Here is a 15089-nt window from a genome sequence, read left to right as displayed (position 1 = left end):
CCCAGGTTCAAAACCCCAAGGTTGCCAGTTTGAGCATGGGCTCATCCGGCTTGAGCATGGGCTCACCAGCTTGAGCATGGGGTTGCTGGCTTGAGTGTGGGATCATAGACGTGACCCCATGGTCACTAGCTTGAAGCCCAAGGTCTCTGGCTTGAGCCCAAGGTCGCTGGCTTGAGCAAGGGTTCACTCAGTCTTCTGTAGCCCCCTGGTCAAGGCACATGAGAGAGAAATCAATGAACAACTAAGGTGCTACAACAAAGAACTGATGCTTCTCATCTCCTTTCCTTCCTGTCTGTCCCTATCTGTCCCTCTCTCTGACTCTGTCAAAAAAAAAAAAAAAAAAGAGTAGACTGTGGTATGTATTTGAGCCAGGGCCCCACACCCTTCATCCTCTTAGCTCCCCGTCTCAGGCTCCGATTTCTGCCTGGGAGGAACAGACTGCTCACATTTCTCCTACACAGTGCCCACATGTGACACAGGTTCACCTGAGGAATGGCCGATCAAGAATACTGTTTCCCAACCACTAATGTCCCATTTTACTCACAACCTCATTGAGATTAACAATTGATTTACTCATAAGCCAGGCCATAGTGGTTAAGATAGAGGTTCCATGCAAGAAGCAAGCAGAGGGCAGGGGCTACACTCACTGCTCTATTTGTGTCAGGCTGCCAGTGTCATGCCTAGAAAAGCAGGCTGTTCTCACCACCCCCAGCTAGGGGGCAAGTAGCATAGGTGTTGCTCAGTGAGAGAAGCAGGATATAAAAACAGCTTTTATCAGGGTGCATTCCTTAATGGGATGACTTTATTTAAAGCAGAGGGAAAGAGATGTTTAAGGATTCTGCTGTAGACAAAGGAAGGTGGGAGTAGGTGAGGTATAAGAGGAGACTGGTAGCTCCATGATAGCAACAAGCAAAAGGTGAGAAGTTACAACAAAGTGGCAGCTAAGAGAGCCCTTGGGTTAAAACAAGCCTTAAGGACTACAAGGGCTTGAATTGAATTGGATCAAACTGTGCAGCAATTTATGCACCAGGGCTTATCAAAGATAATAGGTCTGCTAGCAATTAGTGGACATTAATAGAGTGTAATAACAATAGAAGCAGACCAACAAGAACCTCTACAATGAGATCTGGGAAATGAACAGTGAAAGAGAGCCCTGCTAAAACTATTGTGATTAGGGTTGGAGAGAGGAGTCAGAGTGACAACAGCTGCCCATCAGAAGCTATGTGTTGCCAGGTAAGTGTACTTAACTGACATATATGTCCACCTTTGTCACTAATAAACACAAGTCCTGAGGGAGAAGGGAGTATGAGTTCCCAGAGAAACAGGAATCTTTCTGTATGGGCCCTGACCAGGGATCAAACCAGCAACCTCTGTACATCAGGTCGATGCTATCTGGCCAGGCCTAAAGTGTACAGTTTTCAAAAAGTTATAAGGCTTGCAAAGAAACAGGAAAACTAATACATACTTGAAAAGAAAAAAGCGATAAAAAGAAACTGTCTTTGAGGGGGCTCAGATTTTGGAAGTATACAAAAACTTCAAAGCAGCTGTTATATATATTTTTAAAAACTAAAACCATGCTAGGCCCTGGCTGGTTGGCTCAGTGGTAGAGTGTTGGCCTGGCATGTGGGTGTCCCAGGTTCAATTCCTGGTCAGGGCACACAGGAGAAGCCACCATCTGCTTCTCCCCTCCTCCCCCCCTTGCTTCTCTCTCTCTCTTTCTCTCTCTCTTTTCCCTTCCTGCAGCCATGGCTTGATTAGAGCAAGTTTTACCCAGGCGCTGAGGATGGTTCCATGGCCTCTGCCTCAGGCTCTGAAAACGGCTTTGGTTGCAAAGGAGCAAGGGCCCCAGATGGGCAGAGCATCGCCCTCTAGTGAGATTGCTGGGTGGATCCTGGTCGGAGCGCATGTGGGAATTTGTCACTGCCTCCTCTCCCCTCACTAAAACAAAAAAAAAAAACTAAAACCATGTTACAGGTATAGAGAAAAATCCCATCAAATATAGAATATTAATAAAAACATTATTTTAGAAAAACCAAATGGAAATCTCTGGGCTTTCAATACTGCAATGAAAAGTTCATTAGAGATACCTAACAGATCTGAGCTTTCAGTAGAAAGAATCAGGAAATGTGGAGATTAATCAATACAGATACTACTGTCCAAAAAACAAGAAGAAAAAAAAAATGAAGAAAAATAAACAGCTTCAGAGAAATATGAAACATCAACATATGTGTAATGGGAGGATGACATCAGACTAATGGCAGGGTAGGAAGCGATACCGATAAATCTCCCCCAAACCTCAACAAGATCTTCAACCAGAAACAGAAAAACCTATCCTTGGAGCCTCCAGATGTTTCGCAATACACCCAAAGGTATGATCGAGCGAAAAATTGGCTAAATATATAACCAAACCCCGAAGGAATTAGGGAGTAAGAGATGCTCCACATTCCTCACTAACCTAAACAGGGCGATTTTCACTGGAAACTGAGAATATAGAAACTTAGGCGGACAAAGGGGGTGAATAGATCCAGGCCGCGGCACAAACGGCCGAACCAGGCTGTGGCACGGAGATCCAAGCCAAGGAAAAACTGTTCCTGTGACAACCCGGGCAATACAGCTAACACTCGCGCCAAACCCAGACAAAGAAAGACAAGCGGGCAGCCATTTTACCTGATCCCCTGGTCGGCGCATAGTGGGCAAGAGATTCCTTCCTAAGCCCCCAGAGGGTGCACCCGTGTTACTCCACAGAGAGGCAGAGTCAGAGGCCTTTGTGTGGGCCGAAAGCCTCTGGGCTGCCCCAGCACCCGGGGAGAGCCACACACGGGGAGGGAGCGAGAGCTAATTCCAACACTGGAACTTTTCAGTGCGGGCAGGAGGTTTCACTCAGAGGGCAAGACTCCGGCCTCACATCCTGGTTAGCGCGCACGGAGAGTGGGCAGGAAACTCCTCCCAGCACCTCGGGAGAGGGAGCCCGTGTTGTCCCACGGAGGGGCAGAGTCGGGGGCCTTTGTGTGGGCCAAGGGCGGAGTCACAGGCTGCCCCAGTGCCTTGAAAAAACCGCACACGAGGACGGAGCGAGAGCCAATTCCAACACTGGAACTTTTCAGTGCGGGCGGGGGGTTTCACTCAGAGGGCGAGACTTCCGGTCTAACATCCTGGTCTGCGCACGCAGACCCGCTCGTGTTACCAGACAGAGTGGCAGAGCCAGAGGTCTTTGAGTAGGCGGAAGCCCCGGCTGATTATGCTAGCAGCTCTGACTGACTGAGCCTTACCCAGAGCCCTGCGCTGAGTGGGAATAGAGTGGGGAGTTGCCAGCTCTTTGAGCCTCTTACTATCCAGGCAGAGGCAGCAGCAACCCCATAGCTGGATTATCAGGCTACTAATTGAGGAAGGAAAGACTAGGAGAGAGGCTCCAGCAACACGGACTCTCTCACTGTCGGAGCCTATAAATGCTAATGAGCCTCGACTGCCAACGAGACTGAAGCACAATACATGACATCGCCATAGAGACTTATCAACTGCAAACCTCTACCTGAGCGTGCCAAAGGGGCAGAACCCGGGGTACAGAGTCACCGACCAGGAAGAGGGAGAGAAAAGAAAAAGCTAGAAGATAACCTCTCAAAATCAGAATAATCCGCAGACTTTATAACCTATCCCATTTTATTATATTTGTTCGTTTGTTTCTCTTATCTTCATCCTTGATTTTTTTTTCTTTTTCTTTTTTTTTTTCCTCCTCCAATTTGGTCGTTTAACTCACTACCGGTCTTACTCTCTCCTCTCCTTGAACTACACTACCCATAAGTGTTACATCTCCCATTATCTTTTCTTTCCTCTTCCTTTCTCTCTATGAGGGTTGCACTCCAAAACCCTTAACTATCTCTCTCTCTCTCTCTGCTCTTTTTTCTTTTTTCTTCTTTTAGTGGTTCCCTCTTTTTTTTCTCTCTCTCTCTCTTTTTTCTCCCTCTATATTAGTTTCTTCCTTTCTCCTTTACGTCTCCTCTCATTCAAACCTCAATAACAAACAAACTATTTTATCTGGGACTCAAATTTATGTTTGTGGCATTTTGGGGAGTTTTTACTTCACCTTTTTAACTCACTAGCAGTGCTCCCATCCCTGGCTCTCCATTTTATCAAGCTCTTGTTCCACTAAATACAATAGTAATTTTTTAATTTGTCCCCCCATTTTCCTGTTTCCCTCTTACTCCTCTCATCATAACTCTTAATCAACCAACACCTAAACGCAAATCATTTTATTCTTGATCCAAATTTTTTCATTATTTGCTTTTCATGGGTCCATACCCCCCTTTTTATTTATTTTTTTTATTTTTTATTTTTTATTATTTTTTTTCTTGCCCCTTTATTACTTTTCCCCAATTCAGGCCCTCCATTACAGGCATTGTTTGTTCTACTAAATACAATATAATTCACAGTTCACCACAAGATTTTCTCAAGAAAGAGGGGAGAGGAGAGGAGAGAAAAAAAGGAGGGGGGAATAATTTCCTTTTTTTTAATTTTTATTTTATTTTATTTTTCTTTATTTCATTATTAATTTAAAAAAAAACTTTTTTCAATTTTTTTTAACTTTTTATTTTTTATTAAATCTCATTAATACTGTCAACAAAACCACCCTCAGATGCCATTAAGGAAGAGAAAATCGAATATCATGGATACAAAAGAAAGAGAGGTAACACAGATAGATGAGGAAAAATCTATGGAGAAAAAATTTAATATATTGGAAACCTTGGAGTTAAATGACAGAGAATTCAAGATAGAAATCCTAAAAATACTCAGAGATATACAAGAAAACACAGAAAGGCAATTTAGGGAGCTCAGAAAACAACTCAATGAACACAAAGAATATATGTCCAAGGAAATTGAAACTATAAAAACAAATCAAACAGGGACGAAAAACTCAATTCACGAGCTGAAAAATGAGGTAACAAGCTTGGCTAATAGAACAGGCCAGATAGAAGAGAGGATTAGTGCAATAGAAGACAAGCAACTTGAGGCACAACAGAGAGAAGAAGAAAGAGACTCAAAAATTAAAAAAAATGAGATAGCCCTACAAGAATTATCTGACTCCATCAGAAAGAATAACATAAGAATAATAGGTATATCAGAGGGAGAAGAGAGAGAAAATGGAATGGAGAACATACTCAAACAAATAATAGATGAGAACTTCCCAAGCCTGTGGAAAGAACTAAAGCCTCAAATTCATGAAGCAAACAGAACTATGAGTTTTCTTAACCGCAACAATCCTACTCCAAGACACATCATAATGAAATTGGCACAAACCAATGGCAAAGAAAAAATTCTCAAGGCAGCCAGGGAAAAGAAGAATACAACATATAAAGGAAGGCCCATTAGATTATCATCGGATTTCTCAGCAGAAAGTCTACAAGCTAGAAGAGAGTGGACCCCAATATTTAAAGTCCTGAAAGAGAGGAACTTTCAGCCACGAATACTATACCCATCAAAGCTATCCTTCAAATATGAAGGAGAAATAAAAACATTCACAGATACAAAAAAGATGAGGGAATTTATCATCAGAAAACCCCCACTCCAAGAATTACTAAAGGGGGTTCTCCAATCAGATACAAAGAACAAAAAAATAATAATAAAGCCACAAGTAAAAGCTCCAAGAAGAACACAATAAAACCAAATTTGAACTGTGACAACAACAAAAAGAAAGTGGGGGAGAGGATGGAGATTAACAGTAGCAAAGGACAATGGAGTGCAAAAGTACTCACAAAATAGTGCGCTACAATGAACAGGGTAGGAACCCTTTTCATTACCTAAAGGTAACCACCATTGAAAAAACCACCACAGAAGCACATGAGATAAAAAAGATAGCAACAGAGGAAAGATGTATGGAATACAACCAAATAAAAACAAAAAAGAAGGATCAAACAAGACACAAAACTAACAGAAAGCAATCTATAAAATGGCAATAGGGAACTCACAAGTGTCAATAATTACACTAAATGTAAACGGATTAAACTCACCAATAAAAAGACACAGAGTAGCAGAATGGATTAAAAAAGAAAATCCAACTGTATGCTGCCTACAGGAAACTCATCTAAGTAACAAGGATAAAAACAAATTCAAAGTGAAAGGCTGGAAAACAATACTCCAAGCAAATAACATCCAAAAAAAAGCAGGTGTAGCAATACTCATATCTGATAATGCTGACTACAAGACAACAAAAGTACTCAGAGACAAAAATGGGCATTTCATAATGGCTAAGGGGACACTGAATCAAGAAGACATAACAATTCTTAATATATATGCACCAAACCAAGGAGCACCAAAATATATAAGACAGCTACTTATTGACCTTAAAACAAAAACTGACAAAAATACAATCATACTTGGAGACCTCAATACACCGCTGACGGCTCTAGATCAGTCATCCAAACAGAGAATCAACAAAGATATAGTGGCCTTAAACAAAACACTAGAGCACCTGGATATGATAGACATCTACAGGACATTTCATCCCAAAGTGACTGAGTATACATTTTTCTCCAGTGTACATGGATCATTTTCAAGAATTGACCATATGTTGGGCCACAAAAACAACATCAGCAAATTCAGAAAAATCAAAGTTGTACCAAGCATATTTTCTGATCATAAAGCCTTGAAACTAGAATTCAACTGCAAAAAGGAGGAAAAAAATCTCACAAAAATGTGGAAAATAAACAACATACTTTTAAAAAATGAATGGGTCAAAGAAGAAATAAGTGCAGAGATCAAAAGATATATACAGACTAATGAAAATGACAATACGACATATCAGAATCTATGGGATGCAGCAAAAGCAGTGATAAGAGGGAAGTTCATATCACTTCAGGCATATATGAACAAACAAGAGAGAGCCCAAGTGAACTACTTAACTTCACACCTTAAGGAACTAGAAAAAGAAAACAAAGACAACCCAAAACCAGCCAAAGAAAGGAGATAATAAAAATCAGAGCAGAAATAAATGAAATAGAGTACAGTAAAACTATAGAAAAAATTAATAGAACAAAGAGCTGGTTCTTTGAAAAGATCAACAAAATTGACAAACCCTTGGCAAGACTTACCAAGGAAAAAAGAGAAAGAACTCATATAAACAAAATCCAAAATGAAAGAGGAGAAATCACCACGGACACCGTAGATATACAAAGAATTATTGTAGAATACTATGAAAAACTTTATGCCACTAAATTCAACAATCTAGAAGAAATGGATAAATTCCTAGAACAACACAACCTTCCTAGACTGAGTCAAGAAGAAGCAGAAAACCTAAACAGACCTATTAGTAGAGAAGAAATAGAAAAAACCATTAAAAACCTCCCCAAAAATAAAAGTCCAGGCCCTGACGGCTATACCAGCAAATTTTATCAAACATTCAAAGAAGACTTGGTTCCTATTCTACTCAAAGTCTTCCAAAAAATTGAAGAAGAAGCAATACTTCCAAACACATTTTATGAGGCCAACATAACCCTCATACCAAAACCAGGCAAGGATGGCACAAAAAAAGAAAACTACAGACCAATATCTCTAATGAATACAGATGCTAAAATACTAAACAAAATATTAGCAAATCGAATACAACAACATATTAAAAAAATAATACATCATGATCAAGTGGGATTCATCCCAGGATCTCAAGGATGGTTCAACATACGTAAAACGGTTAACGTAATACACCATATCAACAAAACAAAGAACAAAAACCACATGATCTTATCAATAGACGCAGAAAAGGTTTTCGATAAAATACAACACAATTTTATGTTTAAGACTCTCAACAAAATGGGTATAGAAGGAAAATATCTCAACATGATAAAGGCCATATATGATAAACCATCAGCTAACATCATATTAAATGGCACTAAACTGAAGGCTTTCCCCCTTAAATCAGGAACAAGACAGGGTTGTCCACTCTCTCCACTCTTATTTAATGTGGTACTAGAGGTTCTAGCCAGAGCAATCAGACAAGACAAAGAAATAAAAGGCATCCATATCAGAAAAGAAGAAGTAAAGGTATCACTTTTTGCAGATGATATGATCCTATACATCGAAAACCCCAAAGAATCCACAAAAAGACTACTAGAAACAATAAGCCAATACAGTAAGGTCGCAGGATACAAAGTTAACATACAGAAGTCAATAGCCTTTCTATATGCCAACAATGAAACAATTGAGAATGAACTCAAAAGAATAATCCCCTTCACAATTGCAACAACAAAAAATAAAATACTTAGGAATAAACATAACAAAGAATGTAAAGGACTTATATAATGAAAACTATAAACCATTGTTAAGAGAAATTTAGAAAGATATAATGAGATGGAAGAATACTCCTTGTTCTTGGTTAGGAAGAATAAATATAATCAAGATGGCTATATTACCCAAAGCAATATACAAATTTAATGCAATTCCCATCAAAATTCCAATGACATTTTTTAAAGAAATAGAGCAAAAAATCATCAGATTTATATGGAACTATAAAAAACCCAAATAGCCAAAGCAATCCTAAAGAAAAAGAATGAAGCTGGGGGCATTACAATACCTGACTTCAAACTCTATTATAGGGCCACGACAATCAAAACAGCATGGTATTGGCAGAAAAATAGACAATCAGACCAATGGAACAGAATAGAAAGTCCAGAAATAAAACCACATATATATAGTCAAATAATCTTTGATAAAGGGGCCAACAACACACAATGGAGAAAAAAAAGCCTCTTCAATAAATGGTGCTGGGAAAACTGGAAAGCCACATGCAAAAGAATGAAACTGGACTCCAGTTTGTCCCCCTGTACTAAAATTAACTCAAAATGGATCAAAGATCTAAACATAAGACCTGAAACAATAAAGTACATAGAAGAAGACATAGGTACTAAACTCATGGACCTGGGTTTTAAAGAGCATTTTATGAATTTGATTCCAATGGCAAAAGAAGTGAAGGCAAAAATTAATGAATGGGACTACATCAGACTAAGAAGTTTTTGCTCAGCAAGAGAAACTGATAACAAAATAAACAGAAAGCCAACTAAATGGGAAATGATATTTTCAAACAACAGCTCAGATAAGGGCCTAATATCCAAAATATACAAAGAACTCATAAAACTCAACAACAAACAAACAAACAATCCAATAAAAAATGGGAAGAGGACATGAACAGACACTTCTCCCAGGAGGAAGTACAAATGGCCAACAGATATATGAAAAGATGCTCATCTTCTTTAGTTATTAGAGAAATGCAAATCAAAACTGCAATGAGATACCACCTCACACCTGTTAGATTAGCTATTATTAACAAGACAGGTAATAGCAAATGTTGGAGAGGCTGTGGAGAAAAAGGAACCCTCATACACTGTTGGTGGGAATGTAAAGTAGTACAACCATTATGGAAGAAAGTATGGTGGTTCCTCAAAAAACTGAAAATAGAACTACCTTATGACCCAGCAATCCCTCTACTGGGTATATACCCCAAAAACTCAGAAACATTGATACGTAAAGACACATGAAGCCCCATGTTCATTGCAGCATTGTTCACAGTGGCCAGGACATGGAAACAACCAAAAAGCCCGTCAATAGACAACTGGATAAAGAATATGTGGCACATATACACTATGGAATACTACTCAGCCATAAGAAATGATGACATCGGATCATTTACAGCAAAATGGTGGGATCTTGATAACATTATACGAAGTGAAATAAGTAAATTAGAAAAAACCAGGAACTGCATTATTCCATACGTAGGTGGGACATAAAAGTGAAACTAAGAGACATTGATAAGAGTGTGGTGGTTACAGGGGGAGGGGGGAAAGGGAGAGGGAAAGGTGGAGGGGGAGGGGCACAAAGAAAACTAGACAGAAGGTGACAGAGGACAATCTGACTTTGGGTGATGGGTATGCAACATAATTGAAAGACAAGATAACCTGGACTTGTTGATCTTTGAATATATGTATCCTGATTTATTGATGTCGCCCCATTAAAAAAATAAAATTATAAAAAATATATATATATGTGTAATGGGAGTACCAGAAGGAGAGGAGAAGAAATGAAAACCGAAAAATTTAGAAGAAATAATTTCTAGAAATTCCAAAGTTATGAAAAACATTAATCCAAGATCGGCAAATTCTTTTTTTTTTTAATTTTTTAAATTTTTTACAGAGACAGTGAGTTAGAGAGAGGGATAGACAAAGACAGACAGACAGGAACGGAGAGAGATGAGAAGCATCAATCATTAGTTTTTCACCGCGCGTTGCAACACCTCAGTTGTTCATTGATTGCTCTCTCATATGTGCCTTGACTGCAGGCCTTCAGCAGACTGAGCAACCCCCCGCTGGACCCAGTGACCTTGGGTTCACGCTGGTGGGCTTTTTGCTCAAACCGGATTAGCCTGTGTTCAAGCTGGTGACCTCGGGGTCTCAAACCTGGTTCTTCCGCATCCCAGTCCGACGCTCTATCCACTGCGCCACCGCCTGGTCAGGCATCGGCAAATTCTTAAAGTAGAATGATCCACACCCAGACATGTCAGAATAAAAATGTTGAAAAACAGGAAAATCGAGAAAACCACTAATTCTGTATAAGAAAACCCTAGTCAGCCTGGCCTGTGGTGGTGCAGTGGATAAAGTGCTGACCTGGAATGCTGAGGTTGCCAGTTCGAAGCCCTAGGCTTGCCTGGTCAAGGCACACATGACAAGTAACCAATGAATAATTAAAGTGAAGCAACAATGAGTTGATATTTCTTGCTCTTCCACCCTTCTCTCTTGTTCTCTGTCAAATCAATAAGTAAAATCTTTAAAAAAAAGAAAGAAAAAGCCTGACCAGTTGGTGGTGCAGTGGATAGAGCGTGGGACTGGGATGCGGAAGACCCAGGTTCGAGACCCCGAGGTCACCAGCTTGATCGCGGGCTCATCTGGTTTGAGCAAAAGCCCACCAACTTGAACCCAAGGTCACTGGCCCCAGCAAGGGGTTACTCGGTCTGCTGAAGGCCCGCGGTTAAGGCACATATGAGAAAGCAATCAATGAACAACTAAGGTGTTGCAACGCTCAACGAAAAACTAATGATTGATGCTTCTCATCTCTCTCCGTTCCTGTCTGTCTGTCCCTCTCTATCCCTCTCTCTGACTCACTGTCTCTGTAAAAAATAAAATAAAAATTAAAAAAGAAAGAAAAAGAAAACTGTGCTAAGATTTATCTACTGACTCACCAGAAACAGTGGCGGCCTTGAAGGCAATGAAATGTCATGCAAAGTGCTGAAAGGGAAAAAAACTCAACCAGGAATCTTGTATCTCACAAAACTATCAGAAATAAGGGCAAAATGAAGACATTCTCAGATTTTAAGAATTCACTTTTAGTCCTGGCCAGGTAGCTCATCTGGTTGGAGCATTGTTCTCATATGCCACAGTTGTGGGTTTGATCCCTAGTAGGGGCACTTGCAGGAATCAACCAGTGAATTAAGTGGAACAACAAACTGATGTCTCTTTCTCTTCCCCACTCTGTCTCTAAAATCAATTTTTAAAAAGACTTGTCTTGGCCAGTTAGCTCAGTTGGTTAGAGCACTGTCCAGAAGCAAAGAGGTTGTCAATTCAGTCCCCAGCCAGGAGACTCTCCTTTCTCTCTCCTTTGGTGAGCCATTTTCTCACTAAAATCAATAAATAAAAATTAAAAAAAAATTTTTTTAAGATTTAATTCATTTTTTAGGAAACCCACCTTTTAAAAAAATGCTAAAGTAAGTTTTTCAAGTTGAAAAGAAGTGAGACCAAGTACAGCAGTTACTCCTTCTCTGTGGGGGATATATTCCAGGACCCCCAGTGGATGCCTGAAACCTCAAATAGCACCCAAGGTTCAGGACTGTGTGTATATGTTTTCTGTTTATGTTCTCCACCCATAAATTGAATGTCTTTTCCAACTGAACTAAGCACTTATCACTTGATGTGCATCTTTACAGTTTGAGGTACAACAGCAAAACTAGCATGAGTTTCTTTTTCATTCACAATTTCATGGGTAGATTTGTTCTTCCTGTAGATCTTAAAACTCTTAGTATACAATTTTTTCCTTTTTAAGTCGAAAACTTGACCTTTTCACTTCAAAGGAGCAGTTCGCTGCTTCTCTTCACCAGCATCACTACTCTTGGGCCATTATTAAGTAAAATAAGGGTGACTGGAACATGAGCTCTGCAACAGTCAATCTGATCACCGAGATGGCTAAATGCCAACAGGTGTGAGCATCCATAGTCTGGAGACACTGTAATAAATTTAACAAAGAAAATGAACTACTTGTACACTGAAAACTATACAACATTACTGAAATAAATGAGAACAAAAAGTTGAAGTAAATCTCATGTTTGTGAATTGGATGCTAGGATATTAAGTTAGCAATACTATCAAAAGCAATCGACGGCCTCAATACAATCCCTGTCAAAATCCCAATGGCCTTTTTTGAAAAAACAGAAAAGCCGATCCTCAAGTTTATATGGAATTACAGCTCAACAACAAAAAGACAACCCAATTTAAGAATGGGTGAAGGACTTGAATAAATATCTCCTCGAAGATATACAAATGGCCAACAAGCACTTGAAAGGTGTTCAGATCATTAGTCATTAGGGAAATGTAAATCAAAATCATAATGAAATACCACTTCAAACCCACTAGAGCGACTATGATTTTTTTTTAAAGAACAAGTGTTCGTATAACTGTGGATTAGAACCTTTGTACATCACTGATGAAATGGAAAATGCAGCCACAGTGGAAATAGTTTGGTGGCACCTCAAAGAGTTAAATGTAGAATTATCATATGACCCAGCAACTGAATTTCTAGGTATATCCCTAAAATTGAATATAGCTACTCAAACAGTGTACATACATGTTCATAGCAGCATTATTTGTAATAGTCAACAGGTAGAAACAACCCAATTGTCCATCAACGAATGAATCAATAAACAAATTGTGATATGTGTACACTATGCAATATTTAGCCACAAAAAAAGAATGAAGTGCTAATGCATAGTACAACGTGGATGAACCTCAAAAGCATTATTCTAAGTGGAAGAAGACTAACATAAAGATCACATACGATTCCATTATATGAAGTATCCAGAACAGGTAAATCCATAGAGCAGACTGGCGGTTGCCAGGGGCTGAGGAAGACTGAATGTGTAGAAGCTAGGTACTTAATGGTTATGGGGTTTCCTTTTTGAATGTTGAAAATGTTATGGACCTAAATAGATGTACTGGTTACACAACACTTATCCATGTACTTAAATGTCACTGAATTGTACACTTTAAAATGGTTAATTTTATGTTATATGAATTTCACCTCAATTTAAAGAAACAAGCTCAAATTGTGGAAATAAGGGCTACAGATAATAGTATATGGTCATTACGTGGTCTGACCATATAGATATAACACACTTTAAAAAAAATCTATTGATTTTACAAAGGGTGGGAGGAAGAAATGAGAAATATTAACTCATAGTTGCTTCACTTTAGTTGTTCATTGATTGCTTATCATATGTGCCCAGACCAGACAAGCCCAGTGTTTCAAACTGGCAACCTCAGTGTTCCAGGTCAACACTCTTATCCATTGCTCCACCACAGGTCAGGCCACACTTTTAAAGATAAGAATAGAGAGTATATAAAATAAACGCACTAATTGCCTTATAGGAGGGCATTAGTGCAAATTAGAAACTCAGGGAAGGAAGAAGATGGAGAATAATATTCCTGGCTAATGTAAATGTTGTTCAAAGTAAGGAACCAATGACACTAAAAGAGAGGATTATAGCTTTATAAAAAGTTATTTATTTTTTAGTGAGCGAGAGAGAGACAGAAAGGGAAAGACAGGAAGGGAGAGAGATGAGAAGCATCAATTCTTCATTGCAGCACCTTAGTTGTTCATTGATTGCTTTCTCATATGTGCCTTGACTGAGGGCTCCAGCCGAGCCATTGACCAAGGTGCGCAAGCCAGCAATCTTGGACTTCAAGCCAGCAACCTTTGGGCTCAAGCCAGCAACCATAAGATCATGTCTATGATCCCATGCTCAAGCCAGTGACCTCAAGGTTTGGAACCTGGGCCTCAGCATCCTGGGCCGACTCTCTATCCACTGCACCACTGCTGGTCAGGCAAAAGTTTTTATGTAAGGATAACCATGAGAACAAAAATACAAACATCTGTAAAAGAATATTTGTTATATTTCATTAGTCATTTCTATATTTTTATAATTGGAATATATATATATATATATTTTGTATTTTTATTTAAGAATATTGCCAGATGTGTAAAATCATTTAGAATACCTTTAAATGATATATATATTTTTTTACTTCACAATTATTTCCATTCTCTTTGTGGTCACTAAATATGCCTGTTTTGGATTGTCTATGTTTGGATTACACATCTATAATTTCGTCTCTAATCCTTAACTGTTTGCTTTTGTTTACTATGCTCTTCTTTCTCAAATTTGTCTTCCACAGCTCTTAACAACTCTTTAGAATAGCTATCTCTTCTTCTGATTCTAAAATGTCTTTTGTGGCAGGTTAAAGAGAGCCACAATGGCTTTTACATTGTTCCCGTAAAAGGTAGAAGTCACCTCCTCACCTTGAACCTGGGTAAACTCTGTAACTACTCTGACCAATAGAAGATAGAAGGGACCCTGTCAGTCTCAGGGCCTAGCCCTCAAAGACCAATAGCTTCTACCTCATTTTTAGAACCCAGCTACCATGTTGTGCAGACATCTATAGCCCATAGGTTCAAGCAGTCCTGTGGAGGGACCCATGTGGAGAGGAGCTGATACTCCTGGCCAACAAACATGGCTCCATTTTCAGCTACCAGTTAGTATCAACTTCCCAGCCACATGAGTGAGCCATTCAGGTAGATTCTTCAGTTCACTTGAACTACCTGATACCTCGGAGAAGAGAAAAGCCATCTCTGTTGACCCCAACCAGAATGGCAGATTGATAAGCACCCTCCTGTTGTGGCTTTTAGCCTCTGAGATATGGGATGATTTGTTACACAGATAACCAGTGTGTTACCCCATTTCTTTTTTTTTTTAAAGAAAAAAATGTCCCCCTCCTTCTTACCTACCCCAT

The sequence above is a fragment of the Saccopteryx leptura genome, chromosome 3 (assembly GCF_036850995.1).
Source record: "Saccopteryx leptura isolate mSacLep1 chromosome 3, mSacLep1_pri_phased_curated, whole genome shotgun sequence".
In the NCBI taxonomy this organism is placed as follows: domain Eukaryota; kingdom Metazoa; phylum Chordata; class Mammalia; order Chiroptera; family Emballonuridae; genus Saccopteryx; species Saccopteryx leptura.
This window is presented reverse-complemented; position numbering follows the sequence as displayed.